At 45.4% G+C, this 21,407-nt stretch overlaps 1 protein-coding gene across 2 annotated transcripts in view; it reads left to right on the top strand.

The window, feature by feature from the left end:
- Nucleotides 1–21,407, top strand: part of TIAM1 (TIAM Rac1 associated GEF 1) — a 607,717-nt gene that overhangs the window by 127,463 nt on the left and 458,847 nt on the right. The window contains exon 2 of one of the 2 annotated variants that reach the window (XM_073617106.1): nucleotides 352–393. The exons of the other annotated variant lie outside the window; for it this stretch is intronic. The gene's annotated coding sequence lies outside the window, so the exon portion shown is untranslated. The remainder of the gene's footprint in view (nucleotides 1–351; nucleotides 394–21,407) is intronic. 2 annotated transcript variants of the gene reach the window in all.

Raw genomic sequence — 21,407 nt, 5'->3', positions numbered from 1 at the left:
TTTCTGTTATCAAATAAGTGGGTATAAAACTGCCAATGGGCATGTACTATCTACTGTCCAGAAATGAACGAGCATCTGAGCTCCATCAGGAGACTTTACTGACTACAGGCTTGTTCCAGGTCACCAATTCATTAGGTGGTAAAGTCAGGTCCAACATGATGGCCTTGGAACATGAACTTTAAAAAAACAAGTCCGCTATGAGAGCTGTCCTATTTCGTTCTTTTTCATGTATTCACTTTAGTTTTCAATTTTGGTTGATACATACCTTTTTTTAGTAACTTATATTTCATAAGTGCCTTTTCACCAATGACACAAATTCTATAATGTTTTTTTGTTTTTTTTTTGTTTCAGGTGGTGTGACAGTGATATTATCTAATGGAGTCCAAGCAGTGGGTATGTAACTTGCTTATCACTTACAGTACGTAGATCATTAAGCCTGTATCCAGCATTTCTGTCCCATTGCCAGTTTTGGGTCATTTCCATGTAATGTCCTGGCTTTTTTCATGTTTCTTCTTTAACCTCATTAATATGTGCTAATATAATAAAAATCTGTCTGAGCCTGTTTGTGTTTTAAGCAGACTCTGAGCCCCGTCCTTTCCATTTTATGATCAAAGCGCAAGTTAAATGCAATTAATGATATTCATAAACTCATGTTTTTTCAGCAGAGTTGAGTTTCAGTTCACTAACGAGATGCTTGCAGGGATAAGCATGGAGCTTTTTAAATATTTAGCCAAGTTTGAGGGTATCTAATACCTTTCAGTGCCGATGTTAAACTTTCTTGGCCGCTCTCCAGCATGTTGTAATGTCTGTGCAGTCAGGAGGATTCAGAATATTATATGATAGAACTTTTTTCCTGCCTGCACCTTAATCTTTATTGAAGGGGTTTTCCACTATTAATGATTGACGATCTCTCCCCTCCTGAATTATGACTTCAGGCCATAGTTTGCAAGAGACAGCCGAACTGCCATAATCATTTTACCTATTGTGTGTGTGTGTGTATGTATATATGTGTGTGTGTGTGTGTATGTATGTATGTGTATGTGTATATATATATATATATATATATATATATATATATATATATATATATATGTATGTGTATATATATATATATATATATATATATATATATATATATATATATATATATATATATATATATATATATATATATATATATATATATATATATATATTAATATTATTGGGACGCTTGCCTTTATACGCACATGAACTTGGCATCCCAGTCTTGGTCCGTAGGGTTCAATATTGAGTTGGCCCACCCTTTGCAGCTATAACAGCTTCAACCCTTCTGGGAAGGCTGTCCACAAGGTTTAGGAGTGTGTCTATGGGAATATTTGACCATTCTTCCAGAAGCGCATTTGTGAGGTCAGGCACTGATGTTGGACTAGAAGGCTTGGCTCGCAGTCTCCACTCTAATTCACCCCAAAGGTGTTCTATCAGGTTGAGGTCAGGACTCTGTGCAGGCCAGTCAAGTTCCACCAACCTAAACTCGCTCATCCATGTTATTGATGGACCTTGCTTTGTGCACTGGTGTGCAGTCATGTTGGAACAGGAAGGGGCCATCCCCAAACTGTTCCCACAAAGTTGGGAGCATGAAATTGTCCAAAATGTCTTGGTATGCTGACGCCTTAAGAGTTCCCTCTTCTGGAACTAAGGGGCCAAGCCCTACCCAGGGCCGATCCCAGACAGGGTGCACGGGGTGCAGTGCACCCCAGCGCCAGAGAGGTGGGGGCGCTGAAGTGCCAGAGTGCTCCCTTCCCTCTTCCTCCTCCTCTTGTTTGTGTCCTGCGGCGCCTCTCCGCTGGTGTTCTAAGAAGAAAGGCGCCGCTGTATTCACTGCTCAAGCCCCTCCCTCCTTCTGTCAGAGAAGGAGAACAGCCAGCCGAAGATGAGAAGGGAGGCAGAGCGGCTGGTCTCTGTGTGGAGAGAGACCAGCCGTGCAGTGAGTGATGTGGCGCGGGGGGGAGCGGTCCGTGCTGACACATTCTCCTCCTCTCTGTGTCTCTCACTCCTGCTGCCTGCTGTGTACTCTTCTGTTCTCCACCCGGGCGGCGCAGCTGCACACTCTCCTCTCCAGCTGCCGCCCGGGTGTTTTTTTTTTTTTTTTTTTTATGTACTGTACCCTAATGGAGGAGGGGGGCTCTGTCCTGGGGGGTCTGTCCTGGGGGGTCTGTAGTAATGGAGGGGGGGGCTCTGTCCTGGGGGAGGTCTGTACTAATGGAGGGGGGTCCTGCCCTGGGGGGTCTGTACTATTGGAGGGGGGTCTGTCCTGGGGAGTCTGTAGTAATGGAGGGGGGCTCTGTCCTGGGGGGTCTGTAGTAATGGAGGGGGGGCTCTGTCCTGGGGGGTCTGTAGTAATGGAGGGGGGGCTCTGTCCTGGGGGGTCTGTACTATTGGAGGGGGCTCTGTCCTGGGGGGGTCTGTACTAATGGAGGGGGCTCTGTCCTGGGGGGTCTGTACTAATGGAGGGGGGCTCTGTCCTGGGGGGTCTGTACTAATGGAGGGGGGCTCTGTCCTGGGGGGGTCTGTACTATTGGAGGGGGGTCTGTCCTGGGGGGTCTGTACTAATGGAGGGGGGTCTGTCCTGGGGGGGTCTGTACTAATGGAGGGGGCTCTGTCCTGGGGGGGTCTGTACTAATGGAGGGGGGCTCTGTCCTGGGGGGGTCTGTACTAATGGAGGGGGGCTCTGTCCTGGGGGGTCTGTAGTAATGGAGGGGGGTCTGTAGTAATGGAGGGGGGTCTGTAGTAATGGAGGGGGGCTCTGTCCTGGGGGGTCTGTACTAATGGAGGGGGGTCTGTACTAATGGAGGGGGGTCTGTCCTGGGGCGGGTCTGTACTAATGGAGGGGGGTCTGTACTAATGGAGGGGGCTCTGTCCTGGGGGGGTCTGTACTAATGGAGGGGGCTCTGTCCTGGGGGGTCTGTACTAATGGAGGGGGGCTCTGTCCTGGGGGGTCTGTACTAATGGAGGGGGGCTCTGTCCTGGGGGGGTCTGTACTATTGGAGGGGGGTCTGTCCTGGGGGGTCTGTACTAATGGAGGGGGCTCTGTCCTGGGGGGGTCTGTACTAATGGAGGGGGCTCTGTCCTGGGGGGGTCTGTACTAATGGAGGGGGGCTCTGTCCTGGGGGGGTCTGTACTAATGGAGGGGGGCTCTGTCCTGGGGGGTCTGTAGTAATGGAGGGGGGTCTGTAGTAATGGAGGGGGGTCTGTAGTAATGGAGGGGGGCTCTGTCCTGGGGGGTCTGTACTAATGGAGGGGGGTCTGTACTAATGGAGGGGGGTCTGTCCTGGGGCGGGTCTGTACTAATGGAGGGGGGTCTGTACTAATGGAGGGGTGTCTGTCCTGGGGGGGTCTATATTAATGCAGGGGGGGTCCTGTCCTGGGGGGTCTGTACTAACAGAGGGGGGTCTGTACTAATGAAGGAGGGGTCTGTCCTGGGGGGTCTGTACTAATGGAGGGGGGTTTTTCCTGGGGGGGGGTCTGTACTGAGTAAGGCCTGTACTGAGGGAGGGATTTATACTTAGTGCGGGTTCTGCACTGATGGAGGGGGTCTATACTTAGTGGAGGGGGGTCTGTACTGAGGGGCGACTATAGTTGGTGGAAGGGGGGTGGCCCCAACCCTAGTGATGCCAATGCAGCTGCGGGCTCTTCTTCCCCCCCTCCCTCTCCCTCTTGCGCACGCTGCTGTACTAGTAAGCAGCGCTTGCCAGCACAGCTGCTCACTATGGGGAGAAACAGAATAGAAAAAGGAGCAGAAAAGAGGATTTTGGGACATGTAGTCCCGAGGACTGGCAGCCCCACTGTAACACGGAAACTGCAGCTCACACAGCATGCTCAGCTAAATGGGAGAGAGAGAGAGCCAGGAGCCTGGGAAAGCTTTCAGGGAAGTACACCCAGGACTCCAGAGGGAGAGGACAGTGCTGAGGGAACGCCATCAGAGAGAGAACCCCGCTGATCTGCGCCACCAGAGGGAAAGCCACACAGCCTAGCGCCATCCCTGGCAGAGAAAGGAATGGAGTCATTGCAGGAATACAGATCTGGGCTCTACCCAGCGGAGTCGCCACGGGCAATTCAGAGTGAGCCGACTCCTGATCAGAGGAACCATCGCTGTATCGCTGGGTCAGGTGAGAGGGCCGATCAGCTATTATCTACTAACGTTCATAGGAAATGCAGTCTCTGATCATCTCCTATATTATGTCTGCAGTCTCTGATCATCCGCGGATTGGTTTTATCCCGGTTTAGACGTCGCTGCAGCCGCCTTATCATTCATTGTCATCTGTAATTAACATGCGCCTTATTTCCTAGCACTGAGCATAGTGCTATATATATGTGAGTACCTGTCTTTTAATAAAAGGAATCGTTTTTTAGTTATACAGAGAGCACTATGTATTTTCTTTATTAATTTCATGCATATATGGATGGAAATTTTTAAGCCATATTAAGGAAGAGGTTCCGGCTTTCCAGGCAAGATACCACCCCGACCACTAATAAGTGGCGAATGCTTATGAGACCTTCCTGTTCGTTCAGGGGTCCCCATAACAAGGTGAGCGGTTTGACTGGCAAGAGGGGGGAGCACGGATTTAAGAGCACCTTGGATTTGCATGAAGCATCCTGCATCACCGTTGACACCCTCTGTTTTCTCATTTATGGACATTTAAGTTAATTAGTATTTTAGCGCTGCACTATATATTTTTTATTGCATCTCCTGTACTATGTCTGCAGTCTCTGATCATCTCCTGTACTATGTCTGCAGTCTCTGATCATCTCCTGTACTATGTCTGCAGTCTCTGACCATCTCCTGTACTATGTCTGTAGTTTTTAATCATCTCTTATATCCTGTCTGCAGTCTCTGATCATCTCCTGTAGTATGTCTGCAGTCTCTGATCATCTCCTGTACTATGTCTGCAGTCTTTGATCTCCTGTCTCCTGTACTATGTCTGTGGGCTCTTTCTAACAGACTCTCTAACAGAAGCCCTCTCTGTGTGCATCAGAGAGACTCCCCTCCAGGTCTCATTAGTGTACCCTCTTCCTGTATTTTCTTTATTAAAAGATCACAGGAGGATCCCAGGGTAACAAAGACTTCTTAGGGGAGTATCTCTGTGTTTGAGTCGTTGCCATAGAAACATTTGTAAAGGGGAGGAGTTGGTAAGATGACCACGCACATGTGGGGGCGCCAGAAATATTTCTGCACCCAGGCGCCGGTGACCCTAGGATCGGCCCTGGCCCTACCCCTAAAAAAAACAACCCTACACCATAATCCCCCCTCCACCAAACGATTTGGATCAGTGCACAAAGCAAGGTCCATAAAGACACAGATGAGTGATTGGGGTGGAGGAACTTGACTGGCCTGCACAGAGTCCTGACCTCAACCCGATAGAATGCCTTTGGGATGAATTAGAGTGGAGACTGCGAGCCAGGTCTTCTCGTCCAAAATCAGTGTCTGACCTCTCAAATGTGCCTCTGGAAGAATGGTCAAACATTCCCATAGACACACTCCTAAACCTTGTGGATAGCCTTCCCAGAAGAGTTGAAGCTGCTAAAGCTGCAAAGGGTGGGCCAACTCAATATTGAACCCTACAGACTGAGATGCCATTAACCACTTCCTGACCAGCCACCGCAGTTATACTGCGGTAGGGTGGCACTGCTGGGCAAGCCATCGTAGCTGTATGTCACCACTGGCCCCCAGAGCCGATGCGCGATGACCGCCGTGCACCTGCGATCGCTCGTGACATACTGAAGCAGAACATGATCCACTCCCTTCGGAGACTGGGCCACAGGGCAGTATTCCAAGATAATGACCCCAAACACACCTCCAAGATGACCACTGCCTTGCTAAAGAAGCTGAGGGTAAAGGTGATGGACTGGCCAAGCATGTCTCCAGACCTAAACCCTATTGAGCATCTGTGGGGCATCCTCAAATGGAAGGTGGAGGAGCGCAAGGTCTCTAACATCCACCAGCTCCGTGATGTCATCATCGAGGAGTGGAAGAGGACTCCATTGGCAACCTGTGAAGCTCTGGTGATCTCCATGCCCAAGAGGGTTAAGGCAGTGCTGGAAAATAATGGAGGCCACACAAAATATTGACACTTTGGGCCCAATTTGGACATTTTCACTTAGGGGTGTACTCACTTTTGTTGCCAGCGGTTTAGACATTAATGGCTGTGTGTTGCGTTATTTTGAGGGGACAGAAAATTTACACTGTTCTACAAGCTGTAGACTCACTACTTTACATTGTAGCAAAGTGTCATTTCTTCAGAGTTGTCACATGAAAAGATATAATAAAATATTTACAAAAATATGAGGGGTGTACTCACTTTTGTGACATCTTATGATTTAAAGGGGAAACTCCAGGCAAACATATATAAGTACACTGCCAAAATACATATATGTAAATCGATTTACTTGGCAAAGAATTTATTTTCAGATAATCTTGTCATCAAACCACCCCTGCCTGATAGCACAGCCAGGTCCTCTATAAAGGCAGTACTGAGTAGTGAACCTGTGCTTTGTTTATTTAGGGCAAAGCAACAGTTTACCTAAATCTGAATTCCAGGTATTTTTTGCAACAATGCAAGTATACATACCTGTAGGACTGCTGTGGAAGCAGAGAATCACTGTAGTAGTCCCGACTCCAGTGATCATCATCTTCTGGGTCCTGTGCCCAGCGGTTGCCTTTTTGCATAATGAATACTTTTCAGTGAATACAATGCGTTCTTCGGGCACTGTAAAATGACCACCCTACCCATGCATTAAAAAAAAAAAAAAAAAATGCAAGGTGCCCCTCTAAGGCAGATAAATACACAAATGGTGCAGCTTTGTAATTGTTAATATACTAATGAATGTATGTTTTAACCACTTCAATACCGGGCACTTAGACACCTTCCTGCCCAGACCAATTTTCAGCTTTCAGTGCTGTCGCAGTTTGAATGACAATTGCGCGGTCATCCAACACTGTACCCAAACTAAATTTTTATCATTTTGTTCCCACAAATAGAGCTTTCTTTTGGTGGTATTTGATCATCTCTGCGGTTTTTATTTTTTGCGAAACAGATAAAAAAAGACCGAAAATTCTGAAAAAAAATAAGTTTTGCTTTTGTTTTTGTTTAAAAATTTTGTAAATAAGTAAGTTTTCTCCTTCACTGGGCACTGATAAGACGGCAGCGATGAGGTGGCACCAATGAGCGGGCACTAACGATGGGCACTGATATGCGGCACTGATGGGTGGCACTGATATGCAGCACTGATGGGCATTGATAGGCGGCACTGATGGGAACTTATGGGAGGCACTGGGTGGCACTGATGGGCACTGTTAGGCAACACCTATGGGCACTGAAAGGCTGCACAGATGGGTTCTTATGGGTGGCACTGATGGGCACTGATAGGCGGCACTGATACATGGCACTGATGGGCACTGATACGCGGCACTGATGGGCATCCCTGGTGGCACTGGCAGTGGTAGGCATGGAAGTGGGCACTGATTGGCAGCTGCCTGGGCATTGATTGGCAGCTGCCTTTGCACAGATCAGTATTTCCCTGGGGGTCTAGGGGGCATACCTGGTGGTCCAGTGTGGCTGGTTTCCCTGGTGGTCCTGGGCGGCTTCCCTGGTGGTCCTGGGAGGCTTCCCTGTTTGGTGGTCCTGGGTAGGATCCGAGGGGGGGCTGTGCTGATAAACAATCAGCACAGACCCCCCCTGTCAGGAGACCAGCCGATCGGCTCTCCTCTACTCGCGTCTGTCAGACGCGAGTGAGGAAAAGCCGATCACCGGCTCTTCCTATTTACATCGTGATCAGCCTTGATTGGACACGGCTGATCACGTGGTAAAGAGTCTCCGTCAGAGACTCTTTACCTAGATCGGTGTTGCGGGGTGTCAGACTGACACCCCGCAACAACGATCGCCGCGATGCGCGCCCCGGGGGGCGCGCAGCGGCTCAATATCCTGAGGACGTCATATGACGTCCAGTCAGGATATTGAGACCACTTTGCCGACGTCATTCTGCTATATGGCGGGCGGCAAGTGGTTAACCACTTCCAGACCAGCCGCCGCAGTTATAATGTGGCAGGATGGCACTGCTGGGCAAACTGTCGTAGCTGTACTTCGGCTCTTTAAGACGCTTTAGCAGGCACTCCGCTTGCAGGGGAGACCTGTACAGGTAATCAGGGCACTGATCATCAGTGCAGCCCCAACAGTGCCCATCAGTAATGCCAATCTGTGTCCATCCGTGATGCCACTCAGTGCTGCCTTTCAGTGCCTGCTCATGAGTGCAGCCTATCATTGCCCATCAGTGCAGCATATTAGTGCCTCCTCATCAGTGCCCATAATTGCAGCCTATCAGTGCCGCCTCATCTGTGCACATCAGGGTAAGAGAAAAATTACTTATTTCCCAAATTTTCTGACAGAAACTAATGCCCCGTACACACCACCGGAAATTCGGACAGCAAAAGATCGATGAGAGCTTTTGGACGGATAATGCGACCGTGTGTGTGTATGCTCCATCGGACTTTTGCTGGCAGAATTCCCGCCAGCAAAAGATTGAGAGCATGTTCTCAATTCCGACGCGCAAAATTCCTACGCATGCTTGGAAGCATAGAACTTCTTTATTTTCCCGGCTCGTCGTAGTGTTGTTCGTCACCGCGTTCTTGGCGTTCGACAGTTCAGAGAACTTTTGTGTGACCATGTGTATGCAAGGCAAGCTTGAGCGGAATTCCGTCTGAAAAACCATCCAAGTTTTTTCCAACGGAAAATCCACTCGTGTGTACGGGGCATAAGAAACGTTTTGTTTTTTTTTAGGTTTTTTTTTTTTTTTTCACAATTTTCGGTCTTTTTTAGCAAAAAGTAAAAAAACAATGGTGATTAAGTACCACCAAAAGAAGTCTATATTTGTGTGAAAAAAATTCATTTGGGTACAGCGGTGCATGACCGCAATTATCATTCAAAATGTGACAGCGCTGAAAGCTGAAAATTGGCCTGGGCAGGAAGGGAGTGAATGTGCTCCGTATTGAAGTGGTTAAAGTCATCAGTAAAGTCCATTTTTATATTGTGGTGAAGTGATAATGAAAAGAATGTGGAATATTTCTATCAGGCACTGATGTACAAGGTGTATGGTTCCTGGATGCCGGTTTCTTCCATAGACAATCAGCTGTTCTTTTCCAGCGAGTCTGTTCTGGGCTCTGATGCGTGGCCTCATCTGCAGGATGCTTGCTCTCGCTCACAACATGTTCTTGGCAGTGATGCGGACTTAATGCGACGGCGTTCCCTGACAACACACTGATCTCACTAATAATGCTGCGCCAGAGGCTTTAATACACAGCCGTAGAGGGACCCTTGTGATCTGTGCTGCTGACAATTCACCGGTGTGTTGTAACAGTTTACTCTTTTTATATATTGACTCTGAGCATCACAAGTGATTAGTGTTCTTTATGTTCCACTTCCCCTAAAGAGATATATCAGATGGAATAGAGAGAGATTGGCTATAGCCAAGCATGTAGTCATGTGACATGTGTAAGGGATGGTAGAGATGGTCATCTGTACATCCTGATGCTGGATTAGAGTTGCTGTTATTACAGATGCACACTGTATTGTCAAAAGTATTGGTACATCTGTCTTTACACACACATGAACTTTAATGGCATCCCAGTCTTATGCCCTGTACACACGATCAGACTATCCGCCGACCAAACCGTGGATTTTTGTTCGAAGGTTGTTGGCTCCAACTTGTTTTGCATACACACGGTCACACAAATGTTGGCCAACAATTACAAACGTGGGAACGTGATGACGTACGAAACGAACGACGAGCCGAGAAAAAGGAAGTTCAGTAGCCAGTGCGGCTCCTTCTGCTTGATTCCGAGCATGCGTGAACTTTTGTACAACGGACTTGTCTACACACGATCGGAAATTCCGACAACAAAGTTGTGTTGGCGGAAAAATTTGAGAGCCTGCCATCAAACGTTTGTTAGCGGAAAGTCCGACAGCAAATGTCCGATGGAGCATACACATGGTCGGACTTTCCGACAACCAGCTCACATACATTTCCCGTCGAAAAATCTGACCGTGTGTACGCGGCATAAATCTGTAGGGTTCAATATTGAGTTGGCCCACCCTTCACAGTTATAACAGCTTCAACTCTTCTGGGAAGACTGTCCACAAGGTTTAGGAGTGTGTCTATGGGAATGTTTTACCGTTCTTCCAGAAGAGCATTTGTGAGGTCAGACACTGATATGGATGAAAAGGCCTGGCTCGCAGTCTCCGCTCTAATTCATCCCAAAGGTGCTCCATCGGGTTGAGGTCAGGACTCTGTGCAGGACATTCAAGTTCCTCCACCCCAAACTCGCTCATCCATGTCTTTATGGATCTTGCTTTGTGCACTGGTCCAAATAATTTGGTGGAGGGGGGGGATTATGGTACGGGGTTGATTTGCAGGGGTTGGGCTTGGCCCTTTAGTTCCAATGAAGGGAACTCTTAAGGTGTCAGCATACCAAGACATTTTGGACAACTTCATGCTCCCAACTTTGTGGGAACAACTTCCTGTTACAACATGACTGTGCACAAAGCAAGGTCCATAAAGACATGGATGGGCGAGTTTGGGGTGGAGGAGCTTGATTGGCCTGCACAGAGTCCTGACCTCAACCCGATGGAGCACCTTTAGGATGAATTGGAGCAGAGACTGCGAGCCAGGCCTTCTCATCCAACATCAGTGCCTGACCTCACAAATTTGCTTCTGGAAGAATGGTCAAAAACTCCCATAGACACACTCCTAAACCTTGTGGACAGCCTTCCCAGAAGAGTTGAAGCTGTTATAGCTGCAAAAGGTGGGCCAACTCAATATTGAACCCTACGGACTAAGACTGGGAATCCATTAAAGTTCATGTGCGTGTAAAGGCAGAGAAATAGATGTAGCCTCTATAGCAATAATCATAGTAGAGGATATGTAAAGAATTGTACCATCATCCAGAAACTTAGTGATATGGGGATCAGTGGATCGATTGTTACCATACTTTTAATCTGTATTTGGTTATTTTCCCTGTTTTATTAATTATGTATTAATCTTTATATATTTTTCTATATACTAGTTCATACAATTGAATTTATTATTGTTTAACTTGTACCGAGAAAGTCCAATTGCCCTTGTCCTCTAAGGTAGGCTTGGTTGGGGACCAAGCCACCGATCCCCATATAGCTGCGTGTAAAGGCAGGCGTCCCAATACTTTCGACAACAGTGTATTTACTGTGTCTTTTTGGGTTGTTGAAGTAAAATAGGTTACAAAATTCCGCTTTCTAGTTGGGTGTCTTGGGATAGCCTGCTGCTCTCCTTTTCTTCCCAACCTGGTGTTCTGGGAACACCTCCTAAGCCTTGTGAATTTGTAGGCCAGGTATTATAACCTTCTTTTAATCTAATGTTGACAATGTAGGTAACAATTTGATGATCAATGTGTATCTCTCCAAAATTGGTTACTCTTAATGTGTAGTTCAATCAATAACAGTTTCCCATAAAGGGTAATGATTGCGCAAAATATAATTAAAAACCATTAAGAACACAAGCAAGAGCTTTTAATTGGCTGCATTGAATGGTCTTTCTTGAGCAAAAGATGTTGTTTTTTTTTTTTTAAGTATTTAATTGAATTTGTGATTGATTAATTTGTAATTGTTATGTGTGCAGCCAATATGAGCAATAACGTTTTATAGAACACAGAATGGCATTTCTGCAGACGTACTGGGAGCCGAGTACTGAATGTGGTTGAATTTTTTAGATAAAATGTCAATTAAAGGTAAACTGAGCAGACTTCAACGTTGGCCTTGAGTTGATGTTCAATTTTCCAGCATTACCAAACAAAATCTGAAATTTTAGGTAAACCAAGGGATTTAAAAAAAAAAAAAAAATATGTACTGGTCCTCCCCATGTTCCCACCCCCAGGAACACATGACAACCCCCAGCACTCAGTACAAAGAACAGGTTCACTAAGTATGATGAAGTGACCAGGGGCTACAGGCTCATCTGCTGGTGAGGAAGATACTCTTGGCCACAAACACAAGATGCTGTTGGGAGACAAACTGCTTATCCCACCCAAATGGCAAACCCAACTCCCAACAGCTCTCTTAGGGCGATTAACCACTTCAGCCCCAGAAGGATTTGCCCCCTTCCTGACCAGAGCACTTTTTGCGATTCGGCACTGCGTCGCTTTAACTGACAATTGCGCTGTCGTGCGATGTTGCACCCAAACAAAATTGACGTCCTTTTTTTCCCACAAATAGAGCTTTCTTTTGGTGGTATTTGATCACCTCTGCGGTTTTTATTTTGTGCGCTATAAACAAAAAAAAGCAAAATTTTGAAAAAAACACATTTTGTACATTTCGCTATATATATATATATATATATATATATATATATATATATATATATATATATATATATATATATATATATATATATATATATATATATATATATATATATATATATAAATATTTTAAAAAAAGCGCTCCAATGAGTGAGGGGGAAGAGCAGACAGCGGTGACTGATCACGAGTCACTAGCACTCTGCTCAGGGAGCTGTGAGAACCGAGTGATCAGCAGTGTTTGATTGCTCAGTTCTAAGTGTTAGAGCCGGTGGGGGACAGATGCAGCATCCGGCCAATGCTGCACCCCCCTAGGTAAATTATAATTCTAAAAAAAATGATTCCCATACATCTTTTAATTAGTCAAATGTAGTAAGTGTGAGAGGTAGGGTCACAGTGAAATGGAGCAACGAGTGAACACCAAGTTCTGTTACAAATTGGGGAAACCGGCAACAGACGCATGAAATCTTGGTGCAAGTATATGAAACGGAAGCCGTGAGCAGAAAATGTGTTTGCGACTGCTTCAAATGCTTTCGGGAAGAAAACGACGAGGATGAGCCACGTTTAGGTCGGACGTCGACAAGTAGAACCCCAGACATGATCGAGCGAGTGCGACAAATGCTGGCACAAGATCGGCGACTGAGTCTACAATTGATGGCAGAGGAATTGGGCATTAGCAAGGACACGGTGCACACCATTGTCTGCAAATATTTGGGTATGTGGAAGATCTGTTCCTGGTTTGTGCGGCACAAACTGACAGATGAACAGAAAGCAATACGGATGGAAACCTCTGGAGATTTCATTACCATGTGTGACCAGGATCCATCCTTTCTGCAAACCATCATCACAGGGGATCTCCAGCCACCCCCCTCTATGAATAATGGATAGATTCATGCTTTGCGTGAATCTATCCATGGTTGCCGCCGCTACCCCCTATTCAGGGGGCCTGAATTACAGCGGTGGGGGAGTGTTTTTGAAGCCATAGGCTATAATAGACTTCAAAAAAGGTGAACTGCGAGTGCAAAGCATTGCGCGCTCGCACTTCACCCAGGTGTGTTAGAAAAGCTAATGAATATTCGCTTTCCTAACACTGAACCGCCTCCTCGCCAATCAGTCTGTTACCCATCACCTGATTGGCTGAAAGGACAGGCGTTGCAATTGTACACCTATCAGGATAAGGGGAGGAGACGCCCGGAGAAGACGGGAGCCGCTGTCTGCACAGGAGCTGCTGTCTGATCCGCTGCAAGGTCCCACTGCTCGCCGCTGTCACCCGCATGCCTGACCCACCACCGATACAGGGTAAGTGCCAGGCAGAGGGTGAGCAGGCGGGGGGGTCACAGTGACAGCATTTGATGGGGCACAGTGGCAACATTTGGGGTACAGTGGTTGCATTTGATGGGCACAGTGAGGCTGCAATTGATTTTTTTCAGAATTTTTCCGTTTGTTTGCACCCCCCCCCCCCAAAAAAATTTTGAGCACCAGCCACCACTGCACAGGAAGAACATGCAAACTCCGTGCAGGTAGTGTCTTGGTTGGGATTCAAACTGACGACACTAGTTCTGCTAAGTGGAAGTGCTAACCACTTAGCTACTGTGCTACCCCTGTTATATTTTGGGCACGCTATTTTTCCTGATGACCATAGTTACTGGAACAGAAAATAATGGGGAAGTTCCAAATTTTATAGTTGGCAACCCCAACAGGAAGTAAAGAGAAATATTCCCTTCCTGTATTCTCTAAGCAATATTTCAAGTTTTACAGTAAAAAAAATAAATCTTTTCAATTCCTACTCAGTCCATATACTTTAACAGGGCTTCAAAGGCTATCCTTTTGGCTGCTGTTCTAACAGCCAGCTAGAGCAATCTACCGCAATATACCCATTCTCAGTTCAGCCATCTCTCAACCCTCAACTGAACATGTCCTGATAAAAGGGATCGGTAAAGCATCGAAACATTGTTTGGTATCTTTTTCTTGCAACAAAAACAAATTGACCTACCCTTTCAACCTTACATCTAGATCTCTCTTAATTCTACTAGGCTTACCATGGTCTTTTGGGGAACCTCCTCTTTCGGCTTATTGAATTTTAGAGAGCAGCCACCAAAATCTGGATCCAGCATTCCAACAACATATCTTCTATTTTTCAGAACTGTATTTCTATTCTGATATGTCGGTTCTCTCGGCTGTCTGTACATTGAGTGTGATGAGCATCCCTGCTGGCTAAATAAGATCAGCCAGCTATATAGATATACAGATGGAAGAGATTTTTTTCCTGCTAGCAGTAACTTAACCCTATCCCCTTTGTATAATATGGCTCTGTGTTGTACCAGCATGGACCCCATGGTAAAATAAGGATAAGTCTTTACAAGATGGGACAGGGCTTCATCCTTGGTAAGTGTAGGAAATGGCTTGGGATTCATTATCTGACTTATAAACACAAAATCAGCTTTTACAGCACTTTGAAACCTGATGTTTTATTCTGAATGGTTTTGGATAGGTTGGGGAAGGTTCTGTTATAGCTTTTTTTTTTTATAATAATGCAACCATTTTGATTTATTGCTATGGTCCTTAATAGCACAGAGGGCACATGGTCCTATGGTCAAGTTCTCCCCTTCCCTTTGGCTCTCCCTTCCGGTGAGCCCAACCAATACTTGGGTAGACTTCCCAAAGAATGAGGCTCACCTGGTTTCAGATGGGTACCATGAGTACCATGTTCTCTCCCTTTCAGAGCAAGTCTAAGGCCCTACACCAGTGATGGTGAACCTTGGCACCCCTGATGTTTTGGAACTACATTTCCCATGATGCTCATGCACTCTGCAGTGTAGTTGAGCATCATGCGAAATGTAGTTCTAAAACATCTGGAGTGCCAAGGTTCGCCATCACTGCCCCACACCCTACTAATCATGGGATAGTAAGTGCTACGTGCATGTGCAAAAAATGCTTAGGGTGCCAAAGTGCAAGACATTGGCTGGCCTTCTGGCTGGAGTCTTGCACCCTGCAAGGTTAGGACTAGTGTTCTTTCACTTCCGAAGAGGACCACATATTGCACCCTGTGTGCTTTTTTTTTTTTTTTTTGTGTACTTAATTTATTGTGTGCTAACTTTTTTTATTGCGATTTGGTGTTTGTTTTGTGTGTGTGTGTGTGTGTGCACTACACCGCAAAGCTTAATTAATTTTTTTAATGGCCTAAATAAATGAGAACCTTCAGACTGTACGGGATTTATTATATTCCGTTAGGAATTATTTTATACTTCTATTACCTGCTGGAAACATGTTTTGCCCGTCACTTTTTATAGAACAATCCTTACATTTGGAAAATCTGTACCGTTAGAGCTCAGTCCAAACTTGCTGGAGTTATCACAGTTGCTTATGTGTATTTGGGGCTCCAGAATGTCTCTATTCACAATTTTTTTTCCCCTTGTATCCTGTCCCCTGGGCCCCAAGAGACCGAAGGCTAATTTTATAGCAGAGTAGGAGGGACAGAAATATAATGGAATGTTATAACACCTTATAGGAAAACACAGTCACTTTTCATTCCCCCCATCCATCCAGATTTTAAAAATTGTACAGAGCTCCTTGTATAACTTTCACACAAAGAGGTGCTTTCTGTGCCCCTGCAACCGTTATAGCTGGATATCTGAACAGTGGAACGTTAACGGTCTGCCCGGGACACAAAGCAGCCATGGTTCCATAGACAGGTCCTCACCTGAAATATCCCCAGGTCTTCTGAGTAATGAACTGTGTTTGAATGGATTTATGGAGCATAGCAGAAAATGTACAGCTTTTCATAGGAGAAGTTGTGCAGAAGTCTGTTTTTAGAATGTGTGATGGTTTGTGCTTTGCTAGAGCTGTGTGGGGGTTAAATTAACTTTATATTATCCCCCTGCTAGAACATCTGCAAACTCTGCCTAAGCCAAGGTCTTCCACTTACAGGGAATCTGATCCTTTCTATCATATGTTAGTTGTGACTTTGAGAATAAGAAATGAGCACATGGATGGGAATTTACAGGTGTTCATGTTATGTGTGCACTTAGAAACATAAACCCAGGACGCCACAGTCCTTTTCCAGTCCCCATTTTTTTTTCTTTGTCACTTTTTGGTTGTCCACCTAATGCTTTTACCTAATCTCCTACACAGTGGGTATAGAAAAGAATCGCCCCCTTTAAAATAATCCATATTTTGTTGTTTTGCAGCCTGAAATGAAGACGCGCAGTTTTTGTTTTATCCAGCTGTATTTACTAGTGCAATTTATAACATCCAAGTAAAAGATATAACGCCAACATAAAAGTATGCTAAGAAATATATAAAAAGTGCACTACAATGGGTATGTGAGTATAAAAGCATGAGAAAAACAAAATTAAATTAAGTAATTAGTGCTCCACTCAGGTGTACCACATTTTCACATACATGTGACAAATACTCATTGATCAAATAACGGTCCACAGGGCTCGTGATCAGAAACACCCTATATTAATGTGAACAAATATCCAAAAAGTTCCATATAAATAATGAAATCCACTGTGTAATATAGTGACAGTTCATTTATCTTCACAGTGCTTCCTGTGACCCACCACCTTCAGGTGCAATCCCTCCTCACCTCAAATATCTGACCCCATTACAGAGTCAAATACGCCTTAGACCGATTCCTCCTATAGGTGGTGCAGCAAGGACTCCTTTTCTTTCTGTCCAGGGGTATAGCTGCCGCCTTTCCCTCCTCACTCCTCAGTCATCAGCATAATAAACCATAAAACAAAGCGGAAAGACCATAGTGCTCTCTGTTTTCACACATTTATTATAAACCAATAAGGATTAAAAACACCCACGAGAGAATCTGGATAACATGCGTATAAAAACCTCAGCTCACCACGCTGATACTGGCAGTAATTACGTGATGTCATGGGCTTCAGCTCCTCCCACCCATATGCGTTACACCCTCCGATTTGGCTTTTTCAGGAGCCGCCTACTGAAGAAGTGGTGCTTTTGGTGAACACACTGAAGAAGTGTTAGCAGCAATTTATGCCTGGGTTATAAGACACATTTATTTTAACACTTTAATAGTAGGGTTGAGTTGGTTGCGCTAATCATAATTTTTATCATCATAATAACACCAACATGTCATAAAAAAAAAAAATCAAAAACATAATCAGAGTTGGAATAAGGATCCCCCCCCATGTCAGTATTTTATTGAACCACCTTTTGCTTTAATTACAGCCTTTAGTCTGTTGGGAAATGTCTGTACTAACTTTTCACATCTAGACATCAATATTTGCCCACTCTTCTTTGCAGAACTGCTCAAGCTCAGTTAAATTTGATGGTGACTGTTTGTGGACTGCAGTCCTTCAAGTCATTCCACAGATTTTCAATGGGGTTTAAGTCTGGGCTCTGACTAGGCCATGCAAGGACATTTGCCTTTTTGTCTTTTAACCACTGTGGTCTTTTTTGTTGTGTGCTTTAGGTTATTACAATGTTGGAAGGTCAACTTTCTGGCAGAGGACAGCGATTTTTCCTCAAGAATTTAATGGTATTTTGCCCCGTCCATTTTTCTTCTACCCTGACAAAGTCCCTACTGCAGAAAAACGCCCCCATAACAGGATATTGCCCCCTCCATGCTTTACTGTAGGAATGGTGTTATTTGGATAGTGAGCTGTATTGGATTTCCACCAGACATATCATTTGGCGCTGAGGCCAAATAATTCAATTTTAGCCTCTTCTGACCATAACACATTTTTCCATGTGGCCTCAGAATCTAGAAGGTGCATTTAAGGTGGTCAGATGAGACTAAAATGTAATTATTTGTCCTCAACACCAAACGATACATCTGGAGGAAATTCAATACAGCTCACCATCCAAATAACCTTGTTCCTACAATAAAGCATGGAGGTGGTAATATCCTGTTATGGGGGTGTTTCTCAGCAGCAGGGACTGGAGCACTTGTCAGGATAGAAAAAAAATGGATGGGGCAAAATGCCATCAAATTCTTGAGGGAAAAATTGCTGCCCACTGCCAGAAAATTGTTAATGGGAAGAAGGTTTATCTTCCAACATGACAATGACCCAAAGCACACGGCAAAAATGAGCACACAGTGGTTGAAGGAGAAAAAGGTGAATGTCCTTGTATGGTTTAGTCAGAGCCCAGACTTAAACTCCATTGAAAATCTGTGGAATGACTTGAAGACTGCAGTCCACAAACAGTCACCATTAAGGATGGGCTCAGGCGTGCTTGCACACTCCACGTGCAGAGCCCACCAGGAAGTCGGCACGGCGATGCGCCAATCACAGACAGTGAGACATTTCCCGATCTCTGCAGCCGCACATCGGGAAAATGTCTGACTGCCTGTGATTAGCGCAGCACCGTGCTGACTTCCTGGCGGGCTCTGCACGTGGAGTGTGCGAACACGCCTAAGCCCATCCTTAGTCACCATCAAATTTAACTGAACCTGAGCAGTTCTGAAAAAAAGAGTGGGCAAATTTTGCAAGGTCTTGATGAGCATAGTTAGTAGTGACATATCCCAGCACTTCTTGCTCTCGCTCGCTCTCTCCCTCTCTCATTCGTTGTCTCTCTTCTGTTCTCTCTCCCTCTCTTCTGCCCTCTCTCTCGTGCCTTCTCGATAGCTCTCTTTCGCTTGTTCTTTGTCTCTCTTGTGCGTTCCTGTGATCTCTCTTTTTTTTGTTTTCTCCCTCTCACTCGTTCTCTGTCTCTCTCTCTGTCTCTCTCTCTGTCTCTCTCTCTGTCTCTCTCTCTGTCTCTCTCTCTGTCTCTCTCTCTCTCTCTGTTTCTCTCTCTCTCTCTGTCTCTCTCTGTCTCTCTCTGTCTCTCTCTGTCTCTCTCTGTCTGTCTCTGTCTCTGTCTCTCTCTCTGTCTCTGTCTCTCTCTCTCTCTCTGTCTCTGTCTCTGTCTCTCTCTCTGTCTCTCTCTCTGTCTCTCTCTCTGTCTCTCTCTCTGTCTCTGTCTCTGTCTCTCTCTCTGTCTCTGTCTCTGTCTCTCTCTCTGTCTCTCTCTCTGTCTCTCTCTCTGTCTCTCTCTCTGTCTCTCTCTCTGTCTCTCTCTCTCTCTCTCTCTTTTCTTCTTTGGTTGTCTTGTTTTCTCTCTCTCTCTTGTTGCCCTGCTGGCACTGGCTCTCTCTGGCTCTCTCTCTCTCTCTCTCTCTCTCTCTCTCTCTCTCTCTCTCTCTCGCGCTCTCTCTCTCGCGCTCTCGCTCTCGCGCTCTCGCTCTCGCTCTCTCTCTCTTTTCTTCTTTGGTTGTCTTGTTTTCTCTCTCTCTCTCTTGTTGCCCTGCTGGCACTGTTCAACAAATGAACAGTTTAGTCAATTTTTGTTGAAGGAGCCTCTATGAAAAGTTTGGGCTGAACAGAGCCTGCATCCAATCCATAGCCCAGTAGGGGAGATTCAGCCATCTGTGCTGTTAGCAAGGATGGAGAAATCGGTTATTTCTTTTGTTCAGGCCACGAGTTGAACAAAGGAAATCTACACATCTATGGCCAGCCTTATGTAGCGCTGGTAGATTTTCAATCTACTGCTTATAGGTAAATTTAGTGGGTTATCTGTTCATACATAGTCAGATTTGCCTCTGTTCCAGCTTGGCTGAGTTGCATGTAATTTCACACTGTGCCTGTGGGTGTCGTCACCATGGGTCGGTGTTGGAAAGGCAACACGTTGAAGCGTATGAGTGCTCCTCTGTCCCGGAGATAACTCGGTGGAGGTGGTCCTCTGAGGTGCATTATGGGAGAGGGTATTTATGGGACAGACACCATGTTTTAGGGTTTTTTTTTCATTCCACCTGCCGGCCCTCCTGGCCGACAGGTATGTGCTAGGAGTACTACCTCGTGGTCCTCCGACCGGGAGGCCCACATTGCTGCAGCGTGTGGGTGGGCCCAGAAGCTTGTCTGGGGCCTACCACAGTGGCAAGGGAATGGTCCTGGGCTCCTAAAGTAATCCTACCGCATAGTACTGCCGGGTCGGCTTAAAGGTTCTAGTGCTGTGTTTGCTGTTCATCGTAAACCATTACATCCTGTGGCAGAGGATCGTATGGGTTTCTATTCCAATCAAGTCTGGCAGAGACTTTTGTTCGTTCTGCGTACTGGCTGCTAGGTTGGTGAGAGAAACCTATCCAGGCGGGCAAAGATTCGGCTCTAAAAAGCGTACATTCATCTACTGTACAAGCTTTCAATTCCTAATGCTACACTAAGAAAAGGTAAACTTCCATGCAACTCTTCTACCTCTTTCCTGCTACTTCCTTCAATTTACGTTTATTAAAGCATTGGAAAAGATACTCAAGTGTCCGGTGCCTACATTGTCTGGTATTAAACTCAACGGGACCCTAGACCCGGTTCTGGTGAAATAGAGGTAACGAAGGTGACGGTAACAGCCCGCTTTAAACCAGCAGCTCCACCCTGAGTTCTTGCTACACTTACTTAAAGAGTAACTCCGCTTTTGTTGAGGGAAGAAAAAACAGTCCCCTCTGGGTAATCTATGTACATTGCAGGGATTTTAACAAACTTTCTTGCAGCTTCCCAGGGGTTTCTCATCTGAAGGAATAGCCATTTGTTTTTCTATGTCTTTTAGAAACTGACTATCTATGGGGGTGACTTTTTTCATTATCGATATGCTGATACATCTGCAGGACAGCTTGTTCTGTTGAAAAACAATAAACATACTGGCCAGATCACCAGGTGAAAATAAAGGAAAAAAGCCAAAAAAAAAAGAAAACTAATGCAGCCACAAAATTGAAGAACTAGTAAGCTGCAATATAATGTTTGCTTTTGGGTTTAATACCACTTTAATTTGTTTTTTGTTTTTTAACGTCTATTTTCTGCCCCACACGCACACCGTATATCCTATCATTTTTAAATTCAATGTCTATGGAGCTGCGTGCAAAGCTTTGTTCATTGGAGAAGTGACACGTACAGTGACGAGTTTATAAATAAATTGATTATTAGGCAGAGAAGGTAGCGTCCCTGCTGCGATTCAGTGTATTCCATGGAAGAGTCCCCTCTAACCTCCATCTGGCAGTTGCACACTTGCCTTTTGCAGCAAACATTTTTTTTTTTTTTTTTAA

The sequence above is a fragment of the Aquarana catesbeiana genome, linkage group LG02 (assembly GCF_042186555.1).
Source record: "Aquarana catesbeiana isolate 2022-GZ linkage group LG02, ASM4218655v1, whole genome shotgun sequence".
Classification (NCBI taxonomy): Eukaryota; Metazoa; Chordata; class Amphibia; order Anura; family Ranidae; genus Aquarana; species Aquarana catesbeiana.
This window is presented reverse-complemented; position numbering and strand designations above follow the sequence as displayed.